Source organism: Nicotiana sylvestris, chromosome 4, assembly GCF_000393655.2.
Source record: "Nicotiana sylvestris chromosome 4, ASM39365v2, whole genome shotgun sequence".
NCBI lineage: Eukaryota > Viridiplantae > Streptophyta > Magnoliopsida > Solanales > Solanaceae > Nicotiana > Nicotiana sylvestris.
The window spans coordinates 153,143,724-153,153,760 of NC_091060.1; positions in this window are offsets into that span (position 1 = coordinate 153,143,724).

Here is a 10,037-nt window from a genome sequence, read left to right on the forward strand (position 1 = left end):
GAATATAGGATTTGCAGCAATTTGGATTGTTGCCTTGCTATCACAGAACAACTCCACTGGCAATTCAACTTCTGCACCTAATTCCTTGCATAACCCTGTCAACCATAGGATTTCTGAGACTGTAGCAGTCATGCTTCTGTACTCAGCTTCTGTTGAGCTTCTTGATATCGTGCACTGTTTCTTTGATTTTTAAGACACCATGGAATCTCCTAGTTTCATCACGTACCCTGTCACAGACTTTCTAGACACTGGACATGATGCCGAGTCAGCATCACAAAATGCTATGAGTTTTGAGCAAGACTTTGAGCTCATCAGCAGACCAAGTCCTGGTGCCCCTTTTATGTACCTGACAACTCTCACTGCTGCCTCCATGTGAGACTTCTTTGGGAAATGCATAAATTGGCTCAACACATGCACTGCATAGCAAATATCTGGTCTCGTCATAGTGAGGTATAGTAGTTTCCCAACCAATCTTTGGTATGGCCGTGCATCTGGCAGTTTTTCATCATCTTTCAGCTCCAAATGTTGATCATATTCTGCTGTTGTAAATCTCTGATTGCATTCCATTGGAGTGGCTACTGGTTTTGATCCTGCCATTCCAAGATCAGTAATCAGCTCTATTGCAAATTTTCGTTGGTTCATCAGTATTCCTTCTCTTGATCTTGCTATCTCAATTCCCAGAAAAAATTTCATCTCCCCCAAATCTTTGATCTTAAAATTGCTTGCAATACAGATTTTGCTTCTGAAATTAAGCAAGGATCATTCCCAGTTATGAGAAGATCATCTACATATACAAGGATGATCACTAGACTAATCCCTTGCCTTTTTGTGAACAAGGAATAATCAAATCGACTCTGCACAAATCCTGAATTGATCAAGGCCTCAAACAGCTTCAAATTCCACTGTCTAGAAGCTTGCTTCAATCCATAAAGGGATTTATGCAGCCTACATACCTTCTCCCCCTGGCTGTGAAATCCCTGAGGCAAGCACATATACACTTCTTCAGTGAGGTCACCCAGAAGAAAGGCATTATATACGTCCATCTGATGCAAATTCCAGTTGTGTGCTGCTGCTAGGGCAAGAACAACTCTGACTGTCACCATCTTGACCACAGGGGAAAAGTCTCCTGGTAGTCAAGCCCTTCAATTTGATTATACCCTTTTGCAACCAAACGAGCTTTGTATCGTCAACTTCCCCATCTGCTCTATATTTTATTTTGAATACTCATTTACAACCAATGGAAACTTTCCCTGCTTGTAAGTTTACCAAGGACCAGGTCCCATTCTCTTTGAGGGCATTCAACTCTTGTCTCATAGCGTCTACCCATTCAGGATCTCCTGCTGCTTCTTCATAGTTGCTAGGTTCCTTCAAGCTAGTAATTTTGAAGAGACAAGTCTTGTACTTGACTAAGACTCCATCTTGACTCAGAAAATCTTTCATGGGATATTTGCAAAATGTCTGTGGAGCTGAGCTGGCCTGTGATCCTTTGCATACATAGTCCTGCATCCAGGCAAGTACTTTCACAGTCCTGCTAGATTTCCTGAGCTAGTTGTCTGAATGTGAAAGAGAAACTGCTTCTGAGAATGTTTCTCCTATCTGTTGGGACTGCTGTAGATCTTCAAGGACTGGTGGTGGCAGCAAGGATGGTGAGTTTGCAGCAGGTACTAACTCATGTTGTGAGGCATCTGCAGAAGAGGGAGTTACAACTTCTTGTGGAGGATCTGCAGTAGAAGATGAAGGAGAGGATGGTGTTGTGTCATTGCTGTGAACTGGTTCTATGACACCATTGGGAAAAATCTGCAACTTCCCTTCCTTTAACATCTGAAAAGGGAAAATATTTTCCATGAATTTTACATCCCTGCTGACAAAAAAGGAGTTAGTCAAGAGATTATACAATTTATATCCTTTCTGAGATGAAGAGTATCCAATATGCACAGCTCCAATGGCTCTTACTCCAAATTTATCTTCCCCTACTAGGACTTTGGCAAAGCACAAATATCCTATGATTCTCAGATGTTGTAAGGAAGGTGCTCTTCATACATCAACTGGAATGAAGACTTCCCTGATAGCACTGGCAGGAGAAGTTTGTTAATGACATAAACTGCTGCTTGCACACATTCTCCCCAAAACTTGAGAGGCAAATAACCTTGCAGCCTAATTGCCCTAGCCACCTCAAGTATTGTCACACCTCCTTTTTCCGACCCCGCGAAGGGCGAAGGAGTTTTTTCCAATTAAAGGACAGTCGAAACGGGATTTGTTTATTTATTTCAGAGTCGCCACTTGGGAGATTTAGGGTGTCCCAAGTCACCAGTTTAATCCCGAATCGAGGAAAAGAATGACTCCATATTACAGTCCGCGAACCAGAAATCCGGATAAGGAATTCTGTTAACCCGGGAGAAGGTGTTAGGCATTCCCGAGTTCCGTGGTTCTAGCACGGTCGCTCAATTGTCATATTTGGCTTATTTATCTGATTTTAATACAATTATGAACCGATGTGCCAATTTTAACTCTTTACCACTTTATTATTATTATTATTTTTAAAAAAAATTGTGAACATCGTTTAAAACATGTCTTTGGATTACGTCACATGAAATGCACCCGCAATCCGGAACACATTTTTATTCAATGTTTTAGGATTTAGATTTGGGTCGCATGAAATGCGCATCCGAGTTTAAGAAGGTAAAATTAATTAAATCGCGCCTAAAGAGTCTAGCGTATCATTATTTTGGGTAGGGCCGTGAAATTTGCTAAAACGGCTCCTCCCTAATTCTAAGCGATTAAATGTACATTTATTGAGGGCCCCGCAATCTATACATTTCATTAAGCGAGGCTCATCTCATTTATTTGGACAAATCTTAAAACGACTACATTTTTCTATAAAAATGAGTCTCTAAAATAAAGAAAGAAAATCCTAATTTATTACTAGCTTTTATTATTTTAAGAAGACATGACATGCTAATTGCTTGATTAATACAAATATTGATGAAAAAGGAATTTCACTCTTAATTTCGAAATTATAAATAAAATAAAAATTCAACAACTAATATTCAAAATAAACAAATATAGCTAGATTAAAACTCAGCATTGTTATTTTTTTTAAAAAAAATTATTGAGATTAATTATTCACAATCATTTGAAACTAGATTTAACCATAATTACTAAAGCTTATTAGAAAGTTTATTAGACTTAAACGTTCTCTTAATCTTGCTTAAGCTCAAGTCATGCCTTAATGCCTAATTTACGATGTTTAATTTAAATTCGTGTCTTAGCTAAATTTAGCTACTTGTTCATGATCAACCTATAATCTTGAAGCCTTCATAACTAGTGAATTAACCTATTTTGCCGAACTGATTTATTACAGACTAACTTATGATATTATTTTCTTATTCCAGTTATTATTTAGTAATTCATGAAATAGCTTAAATACAATCAACAAAAGGAACAAAGAAATAAAAACGAAATTAAAACTTCAAATTTTCATTCTTCATATGTATTCACGCTTCATATTTCGGATTACAATAAACAGCTTTTCAGTTGTGTACCTGATATTGGAAGCAAAAGAAAATGAATATGAGAATCAGCAACAGCAGTAAAATCAGTACAACACAGCAACAATAGCCCAGCAACAGTAACAACCCAGTAACAGACCGGTGGAGTAGTAATCCAAAAAAAAAAAAAAACAATTAATTCTGATTTCAAACAACAAAAGAAAACAGAATATTTTTTTTAGTTTTTTTTTATATTTGAAAGCTTAAATATTTTTCGGAATTTTCTATCTCTTATATGTTCAGCCCTTTTCTCTCTCTTATTTTCAGATTTGTTTCTCTCTCCCGTTTTTTCCTGTCTGTGTATTTCTCCTCCCCTCCCTTTTTATTCTGATTTCAAGACTTCTTATAACCCCTCTCATAAAATCTTTCCATTAATTAAAATCAACCCATTTTCTCTACCAAACCCATTATCTTCCCACTCATTCCCATTACATTAAATAACATATCACACCACCCCATTTCATTTTGTCCCCCATGCTTTATTTAAAATAATGCAAGATTCCCCTTTAAATTAAATCTTGTCCCCCCTTTATATTAAATAATCATATCACAACCCACCCCATTTCATTTTGTCCCCCATGCTTCAAATAAACAATTACAAAATGTACAATTCCTAAACTACCCCTTCCGACCTTACTGAAATTACCAAACTACCCCTGAACGTATTACAAATTTACCAAACTACCCATCAGCTATAACACATCAATTAATCAAACTTAACCAAAATATAGACAATATGATCAATTTCTAACAATGTTCAAACAACAATATGAACACGGATGAACATCATAACAACAATATCACATGAACATGATTTTAACAACATTTCAACAACAAATCACATGAACACAAATTGAACAACCAAGAACAACTAAAATTTGATTGAACAATATTTTAGCAACAAACAATCCTATTTTCGGATTCAACAACAACAACAAACAAAGTATGAAGATTTCTAAATTCAATCATATTGAACTTAAAATCAACTCTAACAACATTACAACAAACAATTCTTATATTAAACTTTAAACAAGATTATGAGAACAATTCAAGCAATAATCATAAATGGTAAACAAGAAATCAAACTATACAAAATTCGGATTCAAGATCATCCAAACAAAGTATGAACATGAATGAATCTATTTTAAGACAACAAACATGACGGATTAAACGATTAAAACAATATATTCCTTTAATACAACTAAATTCTTTAAACAAATAACAAGATCGACGAAGAAACAATTATGAACTTAAACTTGAACTTAACAATATTAACAATTTCTAACAATACATAAACACATGAAACAAATTGAAGAAATAGTTGATTAAATTTCAATTTGAATCTAACAAACATCAAACTAACAAATACTTACTTAAACAATAATACAAACATGAAATAAACATGAAAACAACTAATTAAACTTCTATTTTGAAATCTGAAAATTAATTTTAACAAAGCACATGAACATGAACAAACTAGAAAAATAATTTCAACGATGAACAACGAACAAAACAAGAATTGAATTCTTTAACGATTTTGGATCCGGAAAATATCAAACAAAAATATGGACAAAAATAAAACTCAAAAACAACTAACCGGAGATGAATCAACGACGAACTTTGATTGTAAACAAATCTGTCCGAGAACGAATCTCGCACCAAGATAACTTGACGTCGAAGACGACTACGAACGGACGACCAAAGAAGGTGGTCGTTTGGCATCGTTTAAAACGAAGAATGGCAGCCCGCCACAAGCAGAAGGCAGCAGCAGCAACACTGCTGGAGCAGCAGCACGAAACAGTGGCAGCAGCGGTGTTGGAGAAGATGCAACGGCAGCCATGGGAGCTCGAGTTCGAGCTCGATGAAGCTCATCCATGGCTGGACGCGGCGGGCAGCAGTTGTGGTGGTTTGTTTGGACGACACAGCAGCAACATGAAGGATGAAAAATGCAGCAGCAGCAGTGTTGGAGAAGAAGAAAACGCAACAGCAGGAGGAGAAGCAACTACGGGCAACAATGGTGGCGTAGAAGTTGCTCGACGAACTTGAAAAACGCCGCCATGGCAGCGAGGGGATGTCGTGGGGGTGAGAGTGGTTGTGTTGTGTGTGTGTTTACGTGAGGGGGGCAGGGGTGTGAGGGGGGAAGGTCTGCCATGGGAGGAAGGGATGTGAGCTTGAGGAAGAAGAAGAAGAAGATAGGAGAGGGGGGGGATGGTTTAGATTTTTAGGGTTTTCTTCTCTTATTTTTTTTTGTTTTGTTTTTGTTTTGTAAAAATGAAAGACAAATGGGGTTTGAGTCTTTTGGGTTATGGACTGGGTCGACCCAGTTCGAAATGGACTGGGTCGTAGGGAAGATTGGGCCAATTTTTGGGCCTGTGGCTTGAAATTGAAGAAGAGGCCTAATTCCGACTTTCTTTATATTTTTGCTTTCTTTTCTTCTTTTATTTCTCTAAAACTAAATTATAAAAATACTTAAACTATTATTAAGAATTAAATTAAGTTATAAAAGCGCAAATTAACTCCCAATAACAATTAACGCACAATTAAGTATTAATTAAGCATAAAATTGTATATTTGGACATTAAATGCTAAAAATGCAAACGATGCTTATTTTTGTAATTTTTTAATTTTTGTAAAACAAATTTAATTACTAACAACTATAGAATTAAATCCTACATGCAAAATCTGACATATTTTTGTATTTTTTATTAATTTATCAAATAAACACGCACAGACAAATACAAATAATTATTCAAAATATCACAAAATATCACAAAATTGCACACCAAAGAAAAATCATTTTATTTTTGGATTTTTTGGGAGTAATTCTCATATAGGGCAAAAATCACGTGCTTACAGCTGCCCCTCTTTGCCCGGATACACGAAGGGTTTTCGTGCAAAGATAAAGCGAGCGATTTTTGCCCATCCGAGTACTCCGTGTGAAGCATTTTTTGAAAAAGATTTGACCGAACCTTTGCTTCAAAGGTTTCCTACATATCCTGGGCTAAACAGGAATCAGGTCAATGTAGTTCGGGAAGTTTTGGTAGCTGGGACTACCGTGGGACTGCAATGTTACTGTTGTTGCATGCTGTTATCACTGCTTACCGATCTCCTTATTACACCGTGCTTTAAAATAAAACAAGAAGCCAGGCTAGATTGAAATTTGTTCTTGTTGCCTTGCTTTCTTGTCGGCTTGTGTTTCATCCGGTGCTTTTCTTCCTTGAATTTTGGAATGATACTGGCCATTTGCTTTTCTGAATACCAGTTTTCATCATTTTGCTCGGTCTACATGGCTTTCTTCATTAAGCTTTTTGGCGGTTCCTCTGGTGGGTACGACTTTCTTCATCAGACTTGTTATGCTGGGCATGATTTAATGTTCACCAGCTGCTTCTTTCAAAACGCCTCTTTTCTTCCTTTTGACTCATGCGCCTGAATTTGTGCTGGGATCTTTTGTTGCAACCTTCTGCTTCCCGGTGCTGGGGATTTTTATTGTTTCCTGTAGGGGATTCCTGCTGTAACCCTCTGTTTTATTGTCCTCTGACTTGATCTTGAAACCTATGCCTCTGTTGTATGGGCGGGCACCCAACTTTAATACTTGAAAATTAATGCTGAATGTATGCCTCTGTTATCTGGGCGGGCTCCCAACTTCAACGCTTGAAATATAAAGACTGAATGTATGCCTCTGTTATTATGGGCGGGCTCCCAACTTCAACACTTGAAGATAAAGACTGAATTTATGCCTCTGTTATCTGGGCGGGCTCCCAACTTCAATGCTTGAAAGTAAAGACTGAATGTATTCCTCTGTTATTATGGGCGGGCTCCCAACTTCAATGCTCGAAAATAAAGACTGAATGTATTCCTCTGTTATTATGGGCGGGCTCCCAATTTCAACACTTGAAAAGAAAGACTGAATGTATGCCTCTGTTATCTGGGCGGGCTCCCAACTTCAACGCTTGAAAGTAAAGACTGAATGTATTCCTCTGTTATTATGGGCGGGCTCCCAACTTCAACTCTTGAAAAGTAAAGACTGAATGTATGCCTCTGTTATCTGGGCGGGCTCCCAACTTCAACTCTGGAAATATAAAGACTGAAATATATGCCTCTGTTATTATGGGCGGGCTCCCAACTTCAACAATTGAAAATAAAGACTGGAATGTATTCCTCTGTTATTATGGGCGGGCTCCCAATTTCAACACCTGAAATGAAAAGACTGAATGTATTCCTCTGTTATATGGGCGGGCTCCCAACTTCAATACTGGAAATGTAAAGACTGAAATGTATGCCTCTGTTATTCGGGCGGGCTCCCAACTTCAACTTTTAAAATAAACGTCATTCCTCTCTTCAGGCGGGCTCCTGATTTCAACAACAACTTAGGACTGGTAAAACTAAACTTAAGAGGAAATGCGTCTCCTATAGGTAAAATTAAACTTAGGAGGAAATGCGTCTCCTATGGGTAAAATTAAACTTAGGAGGAAATACGTCTCCTATGGGTAAAACTTAGGAAGTGCGTCTCCTATTGGCAAAACTAGACCTAGGAAGTATATCTTCTATTGGTAAAGGCATGGAATGTATTCCCTTGTTATACAGGTGGGCGTCTGATATATATAGACAAAAAGTATTCCTCTCGTTATTCAAGTGGGCGCTTGTCTTTTTGAGAAAATTTTCTGCCCCGGTTTGATGATCTTCTTTATGGCATGTTCTTCCGCCATCTGTAACATTTCTTTTCCCTGCTTCAAATCAAAGAAAGATTTTGTTAGTTTTAAAAGAAAAAAAAACATGGTTGCTTTCCCTTTTTTTTTTTTTTTTCGGCGTTCCATTACACTATCAGAACTTGCTGGGGATGATACTATTTATTGGGGATGATATTACTGTTGGGGATCATGTCCCTGCTGGTGAACACATTCCCGTTGGGGGTAATTTTTCCTCTTCTTTCCTTGGTCCACATTGTCCGACCTTTTTGGAATTTGGTCGATGATCGGCCAAGGATGCTCTTGCATCACGACCCCTTTTTCACTATACCCTCTTGACATTTAGGCCAACTCATCATTCGGTCTTGCAACAAATGTCTTTTCCGTTTCATTGCATTATCTTTGGCATGTCCTGTTCGCCTTTTGCTTCGCAGCATTTGGCAATTAGTAGTAAGCTCTGAAAAACAAAATCCTTCTAAAAAACAAAATACTGGAGAAAAACACTATAAACCAAAAAATAAAAAGTGATGACTTTAAAAAGATGAAAGAAAAAGTCTTTCTGAACAAATGTTGGAGAAAGAAAAAATAAAGAACTTATCTGAATGGTACAATCAATCCCAATGATCATGTCATGCACTTCTGGATTAACCAACTCAGTCTATTCATATCGATCAATTTTTTTTTGACGGCCTTACTTTGCTGGGGATGTGCAGAAGCCCAACTTTCGCCGGATGCGGATCTTATCTTGCTAGCCCCCTTTATATCCTTGTCGCCTCATAGTGCCCTTCGAGGGGTTTTCACTGATGAGACTCTCTCATTTCTCTCAATTCTCGTCGCCTTATGGTGCCAATATGACTCTTTGCTGGGGATTCTTTAGGTTATCAATTCGTTGCCGACTTTCTCTGCTTATATTTGCTTAACTTGGCTTTCCTCGGATTCTGATCGGGAGGTCTTTTTTGGACATCAGCATGGGTTTTTTTTTTTGTTTATGGCTAAAAGAAAAAGAGGCATCAAAAAGGGTTCAAAATAATTCTGATGGGTAAAAACCATTACAACTCTTGGAATCGAACTTCTTTCCCAACATTACAAACATAACTTCTGCCCCAGTTTCTTGCTTGGGGATTCTTATTTTTTGGTTACACTATGACCGAGCCGTGAGGCGCCTACGTATCCTTCTTCGTGGAATCAGGTCAAACGTAGTTCACAACTCCCTTTTTTTCTTTTTTCTCTTTTTTTTTCTTTTGTTTTTATTATATTTTTCTTCTCTCTCTTTTTTTTCATTTTCATTACTGATTCCAAAAGAGGGGTATGAAAGAATAGATAAGGCTCAAAAGGGGAAGCAAAGGTTAAAATGTTTGGATAGAAGAAAAAATTGCCTCCGTCATTTCATTCTCCGATGAATGCCAAGTATAAACAAACAAACAACAATTAATAGCAATGTCGATGCATCTTCCCTCGACATCTCTCTGACATAAAGTGCAACTGGATAACATCTTGGTCACAATAGATGGCCACTGCCAATTCGGGACAAATTTGCCATTTTTGCTTTGGCCTGATGTGGGAGGATTCGTTTCAACACTTGATGTCCATCTTTAAATTTCCTGATATCGTCTGCATCCCCTAAATTGATGTCTTATGCGTCATTTAAGTTGGGCTTGGATTTCTCTGCCAACTAGCTTAACTCTCTGTTTGTCTCTTTGAAGGCTTTATTATCATCGTATCCCAATTCGTCATCGTGATTGACCTTTTGTATAACCAGTTCGAAACCAGATTGATTTTTAGACTAAGTTGAAGATCCGTTATG